This window comes from Schistocerca gregaria, chromosome 1, assembly GCF_023897955.1.
Source record: "Schistocerca gregaria isolate iqSchGreg1 chromosome 1, iqSchGreg1.2, whole genome shotgun sequence".
Classification (NCBI taxonomy): Eukaryota; Metazoa; Arthropoda; class Insecta; order Orthoptera; family Acrididae; genus Schistocerca; species Schistocerca gregaria.
In genome coordinates, this window is record NC_064920.1 from 217,159,596 (window position 1) to 217,177,649 (window position 18,054).

The 18,054-nt window shown below is 40.0% G+C and overlaps 1 protein-coding gene across 2 annotated transcripts in view; it reads left to right on the top strand.

Moving 5' to 3' along the window:
• The first annotated feature begins 4,890 nt into the window (after window positions 1-4,890).
• Window positions 4,891-18,054, top strand: part of LOC126337228 (uncharacterized) — a 204,113-nt gene continuing 190,949 nt past the window's right edge. The window contains exon 1 of one of the 2 annotated variants that reach the window (XM_050001449.1): window positions 4,891-5,362. The gene's annotated coding sequence lies outside the window, so the exon portion shown is untranslated. The remainder of the gene's footprint in view (window positions 5,363-18,054) is intronic. The other variant, XM_050001450.1, reaches the window with a different exon arrangement.

Consider the following 18,054-nt stretch of genomic DNA (forward strand, 5'->3'; position numbering starts at 1 on the left):
ACGAAAATATTAACATGTTTGGTATGGTTGTCAGTGGAGGTAATGTGTCTAATGAGTCTCTGAGTCTGCTTACATCTGAAACTATTGTGTCATCAAATGAAAATATCAATATTTTGGTATGGTTGTCAGTGGACATAGTGTGTGTGGTCCCCTGAGTCTGCTACACCTAAAGAGCATGTGTTTCTTTACCTAGTTTTCTGTTGCCAGATGATTTATATTCTGTTGAAGAACTGTACATAACATTTTGTTGTCTTGTCAAATGAACTACCGCCAATGTCAGGTAAATTTGAGTGCTCATCAGCACAATGATTCTTGTATATTTATTTTCTCTCTCTTTGCACTATTTGCAATTCTGTGTAATATTTGTATCTACTCAACTGAAAGAGCCTGCAGCTATTGCTCTAGTGGAAAGCGTAGCTGCCTCTGGATCACTGGTTCCCAGTATCGATTCCCGGCCAGGTTGGGGATTTTCTCTGCATGGGGACTGGGTGTTTGTGTTGTCCTCATCATTTCGTCATCGCCATCATCATCATCATTTGTGACAGTAGCTATATTGGACTGTGTAAAATTTGGACTGTGTAAAAATTCTGAATTTGTACGGGCACTCATGACGGCAAAGTTGAGCGCTCAACAAGCCAAACACCATCTCAACTGAGAGATTTTTTTTACGCTCTTGGAGAACTATCAGTAACAGGTTTGTTATCCTGTCAAATGAAATGAAATGTCATGTGGTTAGGGCGTCCTGTTGGGTACCCGGTCGCCTGGTCGAAGTCTTTTAGTTGACGCCACTTTGGCGACTTGCTCGCCGATGGGGATGAGATGACGATGATGACGAAGACAACACAACACAACATCCAGTCTCCGACCCAGCCAGGAAACGAACCCGGGCCCCTTTGCATAGCATTCTGTCCCGCTGACCCTTCAGCTATAGAGGCAGACATCCTGTCAAATGAAGTGCTATCAATGTCAGGTGGTTATGAGTGCTGGTCAATTTTCAGCTCATTTTGTTTATGTACGAGGGCCATCTCCAAACAATGCCTGGGGCATTGCACAGACACTGGAAGACCATTTTGTAGCGACTGCTGCCAATGCAAGCCAGGACCCAGGGTTTCTTCGTTGCCATGCGAATATAGGGAGAGACAAGTTGGGCTTCAGATCCAACAATTCTGAATCTTACAACTACCCTTTCTCCATGTGGGAGCTGGAATCGACTCGGTCTGAGACCTATGATACTGCACTCAGTTACGACCTGATCCTGTACTGCATGCTTCGACATTTTCCAACTGTGTCAAAGAAAATCATCCTCAAATGTTTTAATTTGATATAGCAGACAGGTCATTTCCTCAACAAGTGGAGCGCGGCAATTGTGATACCTCTCTTCAAGCCATGAAAAGACTGCACATGTTCCACTAGTTAATGGAGTATCACCTTAACGTGCTATGTAAGAAAGACCTTGGATCAAAGGTCAACCATCGTCTGGTCTGGTTGTCAGAGACCAGGCAACTCCTTATCTGCTCTCAGTGTGGATTCCGGAGATTTCAGTCCACTGTCGACAACCTGACCCTACTAGAGGAGGCTATTCAGGAGTCTTTCCTACAGAAACATCACTGTTTGGCATAATCTTTGATATTAGTAATGCATATGATACTACTTGGAGACGCAGTGTGCTCGCACTAGTGTATAAATGGGGCTTTTGTGACTGCCTCCCCATCTTCATACGGTACTTCTTGTATAAGCGGTTTTTAAGGACCTAAGTTGATGACACACTGTCAGATCATTTTGAGCAGGAAAATGGTGTCCCTCAGGGAAGTGTTTTAATTGTTGGCCGCTTTCCCATAGCCATCAACAGTATTAAGTCTACGGGAAGAAGTCCTGTACAATACTCCTTATTTGTGGACGATTTTGCTGGTTTCTGTTCCTCTTTAAATTTTGCAATAGCTACTCATCAATTGCGACTTACAGTGCAGAGGCTAGAGGAGTGGGCTGCCAAGACAGGTTTTCAGTTTTATGCAGATACGTCTATGTGTGTCACACTTTAATCGTTCTCATCGAATTTTTAAGTTACCTGACTTGCATATGAGGGACACCATCCAACATTTAAGTGATTCAGTGAGGTTACTAGGCCTCATTTTTACTCCAAATTGTCGTGGTTGCAACAAATGTGAGACCTGAAAGCGAGAACCCTGAAGGCACTGCCTTAGCTACAGGTCTCAGGGAGCAGACAGCATGAGTCTGCTCCAGTTTTATTGGGCTTTCACAGCTGGACTATGGGTGTGCTTTGTATGTATCAGCTACCAACCATGAGGGTATTCGGCTGGCCACCAGTGCTTATAGCGCTAGTCCCATACCTAGTGTCTGACTGGTGCTGTGGAACTACCACTCACCATCTGGCAGCAGCTACTCACACTGTATCAGGCATGTAAATTCCTCCAAGCTCCTACTTCTCCTGCATACCATACTGTTGTTCATCCACCTTTGGAACATCTTTTCTTGAACTGGCAATGAGCAACAATTCCACTTGGGATCTGCGTGCAATGTGTGTTGGAGTCATTAAGTGTGGAGCAAGTAAAACCCCAAATCCAGGGCTTTATCCATCTGCCGTCCTGGTTACTGCAGAGGCCCAGAGCAATTTTAGATCTGGTGTAGCACAGGATAGATCACACTCCTGCTTCAGTTTTTAATGGAATATTTTCTGACATTTTATCTGAGCACCACAACTATATAGCTGTCTTTACAGATGAGTCCAAACAATGGGCCCCAATTGATTGTTCTGTTGTTTTCCGGATTGTGTTCTTAGTGTCAGACTGCCAAAAGGCTTTACTGTCTTCGGTACAGAATTATATGTGATCTTGTGGGCACTGGAGCGGACGAGACGTTCTTCCAGAGCTAAATTTCTGGCCTGTTCCGATTCTATGAGAGATCTGCACTGTATAAAACATATGTACCCATCGATAAAGTCGTCCAGAATATCCAGGATGCCATCCTCCAGCTACAACAACTAGGGAAGCAGGTGTCTGTCTGCTGGATACCAGGGCGCATTGGTATTGCAGGGAATGAAAGGGCGGATCTAGCAGTAAAGGAGCTGTGTTGTGTTCCTCATCCCCTGTCATGCTACAACCTAACTATTAAGACCAAGAGTTTGCGTTGATGGGAGGATGAGTGAATGGAAGTGACAGATAATAAGCTCCATCTAGTAAAGCCCACAACACGGCCATGACGCACCTCCTTACTCGTCTTCACATAGGCCTTATGACGCATGGCTTCTTGCCTTGAGAGTGGACTCTCCAGTGTGTGGGGATTGTGGCGTACAGATCACTATGCGCCGCACCTTGTTGGACTGTGTTTTATTCTCCAACCACCAGGCTGAAGTGGATTTGCCAACGGATCTGCCATCTATTTTGAGCAACGTCAAATGGATCTCGTTCGAGTTTTAAAGTTTTCAAATTATCCAACATTTTTCCAAAGATTTGAGGGAGATGGTTTTAATGTATTAATGGGATGACTGGCTCTCCCGTATTTTTTGTACGCAGTCAGCCAGTGATATTTTCCTGTGCTTTTCTTTTAACTCCTTTGTCGTTTTACTTGTGTTTTAATCTTATGTACAGTTACTTTTATTCTTTCTTCGCTGTTTTAGCTCTTGTGAGATAGAGTCATTGTGTGGTCGATTCAAGTGCGGAAAAATTTTCAGGGTTTCAGCCACATTTATTTGTTTTAATGAGTGATCAACGAACACAGTAAGATTTTAAAATCGTGGAAGAGTGGCCTGTCGGCAAATGATATTTACATGCCAGCTGTCGGTGGGTTTGCCGCTACAGACAGCATTTTCATCTCCAAGTGTTATTTCTTTCATAAATGTGTTTGTGGCCCCTGATTTATCCCTGTGTGAAATCTGTTTTGGAAACCAACATTTGCCTTTCGTCTTCCTTGTATTTAACTCTTGTCACGGTTCTAATGCCATAACCTGCACTATAACATTGATATAACGTATAATTTCAATTGACTCCATAATGAAGGATATACAACTACGTAGAATTTGTGGGGTTCTGTGTATACGATAGCTCACGATGCCACTACAGAAAGCCACCAATTGTGGCGACACATTCGTTACGTGTGTGCACCCAATTTAAGGCAAAAGCAATGGCATAACGTCTGCAATAGGAGCTCGCATAATGAAACACTGTATTGTTTAAACCAACTACATGGTTGATGTGACCCTTATTTACAAGCACAGCAAATTAATTACTCGACATTGTTTCACAGAACTTTATAATGTCTAATCATGAAAGCACACCACATGCTTCAAAACCCATACATTAACTTGGCACTACCTTCGCATATTTTGGTATCATTTAAAACTTGAATCCGCGTTCACTTTAAACCAGTTGCTCCATTCCTCAAGGACCTGAAATTCTTACGCTTATTGTTACCTTGTCGATGTGGCTCAAGTATGTGGAAAAAATCAAAGTTTTTATTCCAGGCAGATGTAAAGTTAGCTGAAAATATCCTGCAAAAGTATAGGAACAAAGAGTGAAACACGGAATATAACAATTATCTCATATATCTTAGAGCCGTAGAGCTCCGAACGCTGAAGTAATTTCTGCATTGAATCTGACATGAATGCAAAGCAATACGCTTTTACGTGAAGTGGTAATGATTCCGTGCGGAGCAGCAGAAAACAAGACGAAATTTTCGATGTCTTTTGTTTCTTGTTACAACTACATATTGCAAAGTTACGAGTTCATGCTTCAGTTATTTCAAGACTTCTTTAAAAGCAGTAAGATCAATTACACGGTATAATGTATTTTTTTAAAAAAAATGTCACCACAGGCCAACAGGTGTGATATTACCTTTGGCGCGCTATGTTCGACGTATGATCGAATTTAATATCGTGACCTGTTTTGATTGTTGGGATGTTGGCTATGGTTGTTTATGGTAACAGTGTTTTGTGTTGAAAGTTGATGCTGTTGATTGAGTGAGAATTAAGTCATTCACTTTATTTTTGGAAGTAGTTTGTATGTGCGGCGTGACTATATAATTGTTCATATATTATTGGAGCTAATAAAGTACGTGAAAAGAAAAATATTGATTGCATTTGCAGTTGGCGTGTTGTTATTTGTGTACTGTAGACGGAAATGAACATCCCTGATTGTGGAGCCTGTGAAACAGATCTAGCAGTGAACCTTGTGTGTGATGTTAATAATGAGTACGTATATCCTCATCTCATACGCAAATAGTGCCACAGCTGTTTGTGAAATGTTGCAGTAGTTACCATCGTGGGAAACTTTCATTGCTACTGTCGCTTTCATTCGCTACCTATTCCCCGAGGAAGCACACAGGACCCTATTGCCACTTTACACTGCGGGTAAGAACATTACAATTGTAGTCAAACATTTCTTTGTCACACGTATCAACTGTATTTTTACATATTCACTATCAGGTAGTTAACATAACTATGTTGTCTGCGTACTACACGACCGTAAATAAACAGTGTCCACCGTTTCGTATTATAATTAGCAATCATGCAAAAAGCATTTCATAAGTATCTCACCGGGTTAATTAACATTATTTTTCCTATTTTCTTGTGTTTCATTATTAAATAATTTCTATTTCTGCGATTGTGTTACTGGTGTAACTCTTAGGTTAGTTTAAAGAACTACTATCGACCACTCCATAGAAAACGAAAGTAACTTAACATAAAAATTCTATTGTAACAAAAGTGAAATTTCAACAGATTTATTATTTTATTTGTAGCCATATCCATTTCTATCCTTTCGCATAATACAGCCATTGATGCCATGCAAGCACTATGCACATTCTGTTAGCCTATGTTTTGTGTCTTAACTTGGAGGAGCAAACCACACAACTGCTGAGGTACCTAATCAAACCTCTATTTGCTATGCAAATGTTGTCATACATACATGCTATGAAAATTAAAACAAGCTGGTGTACTATGCTTACTTTTATTCCATAATGTAATACAAGGTTATTTTCTGGGGTAGCTAATCAAGCCAAGCTAGTTTTCCAAGCCTAAAAACGTGCAATACAAATTATCTGTGGTGTCCATCCAAGAACGTCCTGTAGACGGCTGTTTAAAGAACTGGGCATACTAACTGCAGCTTCCCAATATATTTATTCCCTAATGAGATATGAGCCAACAGCTCATTTTATGGAATCAACACTAGAAATGAGAGTAACTTTTCTTTTCCGTAAAGATTTTAACTCACTTACTTTCATTTGGAAAGGTGTCCACTTTTCAGCAGTACACATTTTTAGTGACGTGCAGTCATATACAGTTTAACTTCAGTTTGAGAAGAGTCTAAAGGATTTGTTGTAGGCCAACTCCGTCTACACCATTGATGAATTTCTTAGCAGAACCAATTGATATGTGTATGTTATTAATAATATGAGATGATGTGAATATTGCATACAGTTTGACTTGTGTACAAATTTTGTTCGGTAATGTGATAATTATAAATAAGTGCTGTAAATTATTTAAATTTAATTTTTATTTGATGATGCATGGCTACAATAGCCTAAGAATTATCATATGCACCTAAGTGTATTGAATGTTCAATACTTGATGACAAGTTTTATATCCTTTTAAATGTAAATATGCTTAAGGATTCACACCCACAAGGACCTATGATTTGGGATCTGTGGCAGGTACATTAGTGTTTCTGTTCTTATTTTGTAAATAAGCATTGTGCAGTTGGAGAAGTTTTCTCTGTATACATTATTTATTTTTTTATTTGTATACTCTTTCTCAGTTTTTGTGGTGTCTTAGTAATTCTTTAATTCTTTTGTTTATAAATTTTCTTGTGGGTATTCTGTAAACTATGAACTGACTTATTCTGTGCATGGTCGTACAGTGCTTCTTGTTAGATTCCTTACAAACTAACATTATAAAAATGTTTGTAGACCTTTAAGAAATTTCCATGCCATGCATATTTTCAGTAGAAAATGGGGGTCTAGTGAAGCAGGGAATACAAGAGATGAAAAATATAGTTGACATATATCAAGGCAAGTAGTATTTTCATGTTAAGGGTATTGCGTGTTTATTTTGTATTAGTTATGTGGAAAATGTAGGTGAAAAAATGGATGGAAATATTGGTAGCATAGAATACCACATGTCACATATATATGTGGGTTGTATCTCGAACCTCATTGGTTAACTGCAGTACGGGAGACAAATTTAGGGTACGTCGATTTCTTCGTTTTTGTTAGCATTAATATCCTGTTGTTCTGTTGAACTATATAGGTCAACTGAAGCACGGGATACAAATTTTACATGTGTTGTTTCTTTCGCCTCTGCTACCACTAAGTCTCTTCTTACGTAGATAGTAGTACTACTGATGGCAGAAGGAGATACATACATAATATTTGTATCCCATACTTCCATTAACCTATATGTATATACACTGCTAACAAAAATGTGGAAATGGATGTACATTACATTTGCAACCTGTATCTCAGTTGAACTACGCGAAGAGGCAGTAAGACGACACATATACAGTTTGTATCCCATATTTCACTATGGGGTACAGTTTTTTTTCCTTCGATTCTAATAGTATCAACTGAAAGTTATAGTTTTGATCAAAACAGTGACAATAGTATCCCATTCTTTAGTTGAGCTGTATAGCTAGACACAACATTTGTTTCCTGCTTTCCAGTTGACATATATAGGCTAGGTAAATCTCATCAGTGTTACATATGTTGTTCTTTTCAAACAGGTAATGTCAGTGTAAAGGTCAACTGAAGGATGGGATACAAATTTTAGTTGTATCGGGCATTTCGCCATTGATATTGCTAGTACAGATTCGAAAAAATCATATTGATACTAGTGCTGGGAAATGAAACAAGAACAACAGCTGCGAAATTTCTATTACGTACTGGAGTGCACGAAAACATACATAATGGTGCAATACAACAATGAAATATGTCAAAATAGTCAAGTGCAGTAAGATAAAAAAAAAGGGAAAACAGAACTTACCACACGGGAACTTCTTAAAGGAACCGAAGCTTGCCTTACACCTAGGAAGACATCAACAAAAATCACATACCCACATACACAACAGACAAAACATTACGAAATCACACACACACACACACACACACACACACACACACACAAAGAGAGAGAGAGAGAGAGAGAGATACACGCGCAGACAAACACATCTGGCCCTTCCCCCCCCCCCCCCCCCCCCCCCCCCCCCTTCCCACTAATCCTAATGTGAATTTAGCTAACATATTTTGGACAGTACGTTTGCCCAACACATTTAACAAAACATTTATACAGGCAGTATGTTTGGGGAATACTACGCTTCCATGAATATTCGTCTAAGTGACTTAGAAGTGTGGAAATCCGGCGTTTCCCCAGCCCTACAAGAGATTTCATAGCTGACCAATAACCCTCTATGCTATTTGTGCAAGCCCCTGTGGATAATGATCTGAACTCAATGTTATGATTAACTACAAGATGCTGATAACCCATTTCCCCTAAATCCCTATATGAAGAAAAACCATCTGAAATTACAGTGGAACCCTCTGCAACGTGATCTTCAATTAAGCTGATCAAAACTTCCTTCCTTCGATTGGCTACTATTATAAACACTACATTGTCACACTCTTGACCTGAAAGTATAGACCACCAAAACCTATAATCTCACTGGAGGTGCCCCCCCTGTTGTACTTCCTTTTGCCAAAATGCGAATCATCAATTTCGACCATAACACCCGCTCGCCCCCTCCCAATGGCCCCCTATATTTTATGTATTCCTTACAGACTTCCCTACAAAAAGAGTACCAATCGACAACTGTATGCTTACTCACATGACATTCATGGACCCACAGCCACACAAGATATCTCAAACACCAACGGTACATGATTTTCGTAATGTCTCTCAAGGCGAGCTTCAATTTTTCGAACTATGTGCCTCATCTAATGGACCACCACAACCAATCTTTGCTGTAGTGCCATATGAATAAGTCGTGAGTACGGTGACAAGATACGCTTGTGTGGCGCATATGTTCGCTGCACTCACGACATCGAACATACTCGGAGCGAGGCATTTGTAAAAAACAAATTGTGACCAACATGTCTATGCCCATAGCCTCTCTCTAATCATCTAGGTTCATCGGAACAGACAAATCCATACCTACAAACAAAAATGAGATTCTAAAAATTGTCCTAAAATATGAAACTAATAGTCCAAATGACCTTAATGTCACTAAGAATGAAATTAAGTACCAAATGAATTGCAAACAATCAATTACTTAAATAAATGCACACGATGAATATTTTGAGCAATATGTAGTGATCTCTTTTAAAATCACAGTCAATTATTTTAATGTACAGTGATAGCACTTATCCGGAACACAGAACTGTTTCATTATCTATGACTGAAAGTGAAGACATTATTATCTGAGTAATGTATGATGTCATTGGTCAAAGCTGACGGGTTGTATCCCCTGCTTCACTAAACCCGAAAATAGGTGTCAAGGAAAGGCAGTTCGACAATGCTGTTGACACATTTACAATGAGTAACTTGATTCAAGGCTAATTGCTGCCCAATTAGTGTATAGAGTTTTAGTTAGAATAGTTGAGTTCCATCCTGGGTCTAAGTGCACACTGTTTCTTAAATGATAGGTATATTACAGCTAAACATTGAACATGATAACTATTTATCAAAAGGCACAGAAATATTATTGAATAGTAATTATCAGTTACAAAAAAATTACCTTTTATAGGAGAGAATTAACTACAAAACCTACCAATGTACATCCTACATTCAGTAAGAATGGCCAGTTGTAATATTTTAAACATGCTGTTAGTGACAGCATATCTCTCATAAAATATTCGTAAACTTCATAATAGATACCAAAACAAATCTCCCGGCATCTCCAAACATTTAGTGACTTGCTGGATCATTGTTCTCTGAACTTTTTGTAGAATAGCTGCATCCACAGCTATAAGAGCAGCTTCTACGACATTTATTGGTGAAACGGAATGTGTAACAGAATTTGGTAATAACCTGTGGAGTGGGTTGCTAGACAAACTGGTGATGTAATGCTGTAATGAAATTTAGTGGACATTAAAGTGGTGCGCACAGCAGGTGGTACTAATTGGTAGAACCAATGATTGGAGGATATACTGGACACTGGGTTCAAATGCAATTAATGAAGTATATGACACATTACACATAGACCATGTTCCTTTGTGATTTATATGGTTGTTAAAGAACTATCTGGAATAACAAAATATTTGATTGCGTGTACATCTGAAACTTAGAAACATATTTATAGAATAAAAGAAACAGTTATTATGGGTGCAGATTACACTCAACACCCGAGCTACGTTAATAATTGGCTCCTTTTACCGACCTCCCAACTCAGCAGCATAAGTGGCAGAACAACTGAGAGAAAATTTGGAATACATTTCACATAAATTTTCTCAGCATGTTATAGTTTTCTCAGCATGTTATAGTTTTAGGTGGTGATTTCAATTTACCAGATATAGACTGGGACACTCAGATGTTTAGGACGGGTGGTAGGGACAGAGCATCGAGTGACATTATACTGAGTGCACTATCCAAAAATTACCTCGAGCAACTAAACAGAGAACCGACTTGTGGAGATAACATCTTGGACCTACTGATAACAAACAGACCCGAACTTTTCGACTCTGTAAGTGCAGAACAGGGAATCAGTGATCATAAGGCCATTGCAACATCCCTGAATATGGAAGTTAATAGGAATATTAAAAAAGGGAGTAAGGTTTATCTGTTTAGCAAGAGTAATAGAAGGCAGATTTCAGACTACCTAACAGATCAAAACGAAAATTTCTGTTCCAACACTGACAATGTTGAGTGTTTATGGAAAAAGTTTAAGGCAATTGTAAAATGCGTTTTAGACAGGTACGTGCTGAGTAAAACTGTGAGGGACGGGAAAAACCCACCGTGGTTCAACAACAAAGTTACGAAACTACTGCGAAAGCAAAGAGAGCTTCATTCCAAGTTTAAATGCAGCCAAAACCTCTCAGACAAACAGAAGCTAAACAATGTCAAAGTTAGCGTAAGGAGGACTATGCGTGAAGCGTTCAGTGAATTCGAAAGTAAAATTCTATGTACCGACTTGACAGAAAATCCTAGGAAGTTCTGGTCGTACGTTAAATCAGTAAGTGGCTCGAAACATCATATCCAGACACTCCGGGATGATGATGGCATTGGAATAGAGGATGATACACGTAAAGCTGAAATACTAAACACCTTTTTCCAAAGCTCTTTCACAGAGGAAGACCGCACTGCAGTTCCTCCTCTAAATCCTCGCACAAACGAAAAATGGCTGACATCGAAATAAGTGTCCAAGGAATAGAAAAGCAACTGGAATCACTCAACAGAGGAAAGTCCTCTGGACCTGATGGGATACCAATTCAATTCTACACAGAGTACGCGAAAGAACTTGCCCCCTTCTAACAGCCGTATAACACAAGTCTCTAGAGGAACGGAAGATTCCAAATGATTGGAAAAGAGCACAGGTAGTCCCAGTCTTCAAGAAGGGTCGTTGAGCAGATGCGCAAAACTATAGCCCTATATCTCTGACGTCGATCTGTTGTAGAATTTTAGAACATGTTTTTTGCTCGAGTATCATGTCGTTTTTGGAAACCCAGAATATACTCTGTAGGAATCAACATGGATTCTAGAAACAGTGATTGTGTGAGACCCAACTCACTTTATTTGTTCATGAGACCCAGAAAATATTAGATACAGGCTCCCAGGTAGATGCTATTTTCTTGACTTTCGGAAGGCGTTCGATACAGTTCCGCACTGTCGCCTGATAAACAAAGTAAGAGCCTACGGAATATGAGACCAGCTGTGTGGCTGGATTGAAGAGTTTTTAGCAAACAGAACACAACATGTTGTTATCAATGGAGAGACGTCTACAGACGTTAAAGTAACCTCTGGCGTGCCACAGGGGAGTGTTATGGGACCATTGCTTTTCACAATATCTATATAAATGACCTAGTAGATAGTGTCGGAAGTATACAGAAAAGTTGCAGCATTAGAAAATTGCAGCGAAATGCAGGAAGATCTGCAGTGGATAGGCACTTGGTGCAGGGAGTGGCAACTGACACTTAACATAGACAAATGTAATGTATTGCGAATACATAGAAAGAAGGATCCTTTATTGTATGATTATATGATAGCAGAACAAACACTGCTAGCAGTTACTTCTGTAAAATATCTGGGAGTATGTGTGTGAAACGATTTGAAGTGGAATGATCATATAAAATTAATTGTTGGTGAGGTGGGTACCAGGTTGAGATTCATATGGAAAGTCCTTAGAAAATGTAGTCCATGAACAAAGGAGGTGGCTTACAAAACACTCGTTCGACCTATACTTGAGTATTGCTCATCAGTGTGGGATCTGTACCAGATCGGGTTGACGGAGGAGATAGAGAAGATCCAAAGAAGAGCGGCACGTTTCGTCACAGGGTTATTTCGTAACCATGATAGCGTTACGGATATGTTTAGCAAACTCAAGTGCCAGACTCTGCAAGAGAGGCACTCTGCATCGTGGTGTAGCTTGCTGTCCTGGTTTCGAGAGGGTGCGTTTCTGGTTGAGGTATCAAATATATTGCTTCCCCGTACTTCTACCTACCGAGGGGATCACAAATGTAAAATTAGAGAGATTCGAGCGCGCACGGAGGCTTTCAGATAGTCTTTCTTCCCACGAACCATTTGCGACTGGAACAGAAAACGGAGGTAATGACAGTGGCATGTAAAGTGCCCTCCGCCACACACCGTTGGGTGGCTTGTGGAGTATAAATGTAGGTGTAGACCAAGGAAGAGGGCAGTGGAGTGGATATGTTTTTCTTCTTCTTTGTGGGGCGGGGTAGAACTCAAGAAAGTGGAAGCAATGCTGACAATTTTTTTGAAAATGTGGAGGGATGTAATTCATGGAAGACAACAGAATTAATGTTTAAAAGGAAAATACATCTTGAAAAACAGTTGTACTCTCAGTTCTGTAATGGTATTAAATTATTGCACATGTTTTGTTCAAGACCTGATGAAATTACTGTATAATAATTAAGAAGCAAGATACCATATCACACAGCCTAAAATTATAAAATGCAAAAAAGTACACTTGGACTTGGAACTGAGCTTTAGTATTCTAATATAAAACTCCATGTTGCGCACTAATTGCGCAGTGTACTTAACATAGAATTGAATCAAGATACTTGTCGTCCACTTGATTACAGTGTTGCCAAACTAAGTTCCTTTGATACCAATTTTGTACCAAAAATATGCAGTGGGCAGAATTTTGTCACAGAAACTTTTGTACCGGTAATATGCAAGACTCATGTAGAGGCATCTGAGCATGCAGATTTATACTATTGTTCAGATTGTGTTGAACAGTCAGCACAGGCAGTTGTACGTATATAACAGTGCTTTAGAATTGACCCAACTCCGTGTATGCCATGGTAACAAGGGGTGGCTAGTGCAAAGTAAAATGTCACAGTATGATGTGCTTGTTTTCTCTATATATGTCATTCTATCACATTGAGACTCAATCAGATGCTTATTGGGATGTGCTTTCTTGTTTGCACTTACTTTGAATGTTCTTCAGTTGTGTGATGCAGACATTTCCAGCTATGAAAAGAAGGGAACTGTTCGTGTATGCATACATCAGATCCCTGCAATCATAAACCCTTATTGTTACTATAAACTTTCCTTAAGTTTCTTATAGTAAATCACATATTAGCTACATGGATAGGGACTGTGTCTGTTGTGTGGGGATGCAGGAGTAGTTGGCCACATTCTAAAGACAGCTGGAAGCTTTGTTGGCCACTGTCAACAGGCTCCAGAGTGCCACTTTGAGGTGCGATGGGGATGGGGTGCCTGGGTCAGCCTCTGCTGTACTAGATGTGCAGGGAGGGATGCCACAGCTCTCTGTCACTCAGCCGACCTCAGGTGTGACTGAGCTGGCAGGCCCATTCTCACCTCAGTGTGGGTGGTGGACTTGTGTCGATGTCTGTAGCCTCAAGGCAAAGGCTGCATGGGGGATGCAGGCTCCTGCCAAATCTCATGCACTTTGCTAATAGATTAAGTGTGCTATCTGATGCTGAGAGGGAGGTTGAGCTGGATCAGAATGCACCGTTTGCCAGGATAGTGACTGCTCCTTCACCAAGGTCCTGGCATGCAAATGGTGATACGGGTTTGTTAGTTATTGGGAGCTCCAATGTTAGGAGGATTATGGAGCACCTCAGGAACATAGCGGCTAGGGCGGGGAGAACTCCAATATTTACTCGGTGTGCTTGCCGGGGGGGCCTTGCCCAGGATGTGGAAGAGGCTCTTCTGGTGGCTGTCGAGTGTGCAGGGTGCAGCCACCTGCAGATTGTTGCAAATGTCGGCACCAACGATTCCAGTTGTTAGGGTTTCGAGGAAATCCTTGGGTCATTTCGATGGCTGGCTAAATTGGCGAAGGCGGCCTCCATCTCTCGAGGAGTGGAAGTGAAGCTGACGATTTGCGGCATCATACCCAGGGTGGATTGGGGTCCTCTGGTTTGGAGTTAAATGGAGAATCTAAAGCAGGGGCTACCTCAACTGTGACAAAAATGCTTGTAGATTCCTCGACCTATGCTACGGGGTGGAATGTTGTAGGACGCCCCTAGTTAGATCTGGGGTGCACTACACTCAGGGAGCAGCTACATGGGTAGCACAGTACTTGTGGCATGTACATGAGTTTTTTTAGGTTAGGTTCCTCCCCACAGCAAACAAACTGTTGGCCTGAAGAATTACCAGTTCATGACACTGACAGGGGTGTGCCAACTGTAAAAATGATAAGTTTGCCTAAACAGGTCATTCCAAAGGATTTAAGTGTGCTAAATCTCATGTTAGTGAATTGTCGAAGTGTTTGGAACAAGATTCCTGAGTTACTCTCCGAAATAAACAGTGGTAATGCCAATATTGTATTAGGTACCGAAAGCTGTTTGAAATCAGACATAAATAGAAGTGAAATTTTGAACTCAGATTTTACAATGTTTAGGAAGGATAGGACTGATGCTATATGAGGTGGTGTGTTCATTGCAGTTAAAAGCTGTTTAAACGCATTTGAGATCAATATTTGGTCGGATTGTGAAATAGTCTGGATAAAGCTGTCAATCAGACAAGGAATAACCATTGTATTAGGATGTTTTTATAGACCACCAGCATCTGCAACAAATGTCACAGAACATTTCAGGGAAAGTCTTGAGTACATAGAAAATAAATACCCAAATTATCCATTAGTTATAGGTTGAGACTTTAATGTGGCACCCATTGCGTGGGAAAATTACACGTTTATCACAGGGGGCAGAAGCAAAGACACGTGAAGTTATTCGAGGAGTGCTCTCAACATACAACCTTGAACAATTGGTTGGAAAACCAGCTTGAGACTGGAACACATAAGATATCTTGGTGACAAACAGACCTGATCTTTTTGAGGAAGTTAATATAGAAGGAGATATTAGCGACCATAATGTCATTGTGGTTTTTATGTCAGCGGAAGTTGCAAAAGAACCAAAGAAATGGCTTAGAGTTTTCTTGTTTGGTAAAGCAGTTAATGAATATCTTCATAGTCAGCTCCAAGCATTCACCATGGGACCCAAAGATATTGAGCATCTTTGGTTGAAATTTAAAAGTATTGTCCACCACGTGCTAGAGAAATATGTGCCCAGCAAAAATACAAGGGAGGGAAATGATCCACCTTGGTTCAACAAACATATTAGGAAGTTGCTGAAAAAGCAGAGAATTTTGCAGAGTCGTTTTAAACATAGTCATTTCCCCACTGACAAACAGAAATCATGTGAAATGAAAGCAGCTGTCAAAAGGTCAATGAGAGATTCTTTTAACGAACTTGAAAGCAATATTTTATCTGTAGATTCTAAAAATAACCCTAAAAAGTTTTGATCGTACATGAAATCTATAAATGCTACAAATAATTCAATACCTTCTCTTGCTGACAGTACAGGTAATGTAACAGATGGTGATAAATAGAAGGCTGAAATTCTAATCGTAGCTTTAAAAAAACTCGTTTACAGTAGAGGACTGCAGCACCATTCTCCTTTTCAATTATTGAACCAATGCAAGGATGGCCGACATAGTATTTAGTGTATCTGTGATTGTAAAATAGTTAAGATCCTTAGATGTCAGGAAGGCATCTGGCCCAGACGGTATCCCCATAAGATTTTATGTTGACTATGCTACAAATATAGCATCATTCTTATCCATCATTTATCAGAGATCACTGGAACAGTGGAAAGTTCCAGGGGGCTGGAAGAAGGCCCAGGTCATAGCAATCTGTAAAAAGGGCAGAAAGTCGGATGCACATAATTACTGGCCAATTTCGTTGACATCAATTTGTTGTAGAATCATGGAACATATTTTGTGTTCAAATATAATGACCTTTCTAGACTCTGAACAGCTCATCTGCAGAAACCATCAAAGTTTTAGGAAACAGCGGTCATGTGAGACATAGCTGGGCCTCTTTGTGCATGATGTACAGGCTCTAGATACTGGCTCCCAGGTTGATGCCATATTCCTGAAAATAATGGTGTGGGATTGTGTGGTTTGGCTTTTGAGTTTGAGAGCACTAGCATTTTCAAATGACTTCTTAGAGAATTTCTTCTGCTTGAGGGGATTACAAATTGAGAACAAAACTCAAATGATAATTTTCCAGCCTAGACGTGGTTGCTACATTGACCTGAAACTAAGCAGATTTCTTCAGCATACCCAGTCCAGTATGTTTGATGGCATTATTCGAGAATACGTGCATTTCATTTAAAATTTTCTTCCTTTGTAGACACTTAAATCAACAGCATATCTTGATCTCTAAAATATGTTTAATATTGAATTTAGATTGAATTTTGCCATTTGATGGTTGGTCAGGGAGGGAAGGGTGTGTGTGCGGAGGGGGGGGGGGGGGGGGAGGGGGGGAAAGCTGGCAGTGGTGGCCCACTCCAAGGAATTAGAGTTGATACTGTTGAACCTAATTTTCATCCCTAATGAGGGTTCATTTACAAAAATCATTCACATCTAGTGCAAACAGTGCCTTACTAATTTGGTAATTGTGCTCTGTGATGTTTTTATTCAACTAATAACTGTCTGGGCATCCACTGTGAGCCTCTTTGTCACTATCAATTAGAAATCTTTCACTGAACTCAGTTTTGAGGTATGTTAGACATTTGCTGTACTTCTGGTCCATAACAGTGTTGTGCCAGTGTTATGCATCTACTTACTTTTGCAGTACATAATTTTCATAGATCAGGGTCTTTAATGTGCTTTATGCTGTTTGAATGCAGCTGTATCTGTTTTAATGTAGATATGGCGAAGTATGTATCCCAACTGTAATTGAAATGCCTTTGTAGATCTGATTTGGTGACATTGTTTTACCATGCAGGTAACATTCTGCCTTGATCTTTATAGTTACCTGTAACTTGAGAGTGATTATTAAATATTGTTGATTTTGCATGTACATACATTCTTATTCCCTTCTCCCATGGTCCGTGGACCTAGCCAAGGTGGGGTAGCTCGCATGCCCTACTGATACAGATAGTCTACTATAGATGCAGTCACAGTGGAGGGGTATCTGTAGAGAGGCAAAGCTGATCTGTTGTTCTGGAAGAATGGCAACAGTCTTTTCAGTAGCTGCAATGACAGCAGTCGGGATGATTGACTGATATAGTCGTGTATTAGCCAACTTGACCTTTGGTGTTACTGCAAATTGCTGGAAACGAGGGGAAAGTGCAGCCATTATTTTCTCTAACAACATGCAGCTCTACTGGTAGAATCTCCTGGCTAAAATATTCTCGAGGTAAAACAAGTCTCAATTCAGTTCTTTGGACTATGTAGGAAGATAGTAATTGGTTGTTGTAGTTAGATACAGGGGGCATTAATGAAATGCATTGGCATGTAGAACAGGACCTGTGGTCAAGTAAGTACAATGTTATAAATATAAAATAAAGTAGGGTTAATGTGGGAGCAGATGTAATAATCAATAAGAAAATCAGAAAATGAGT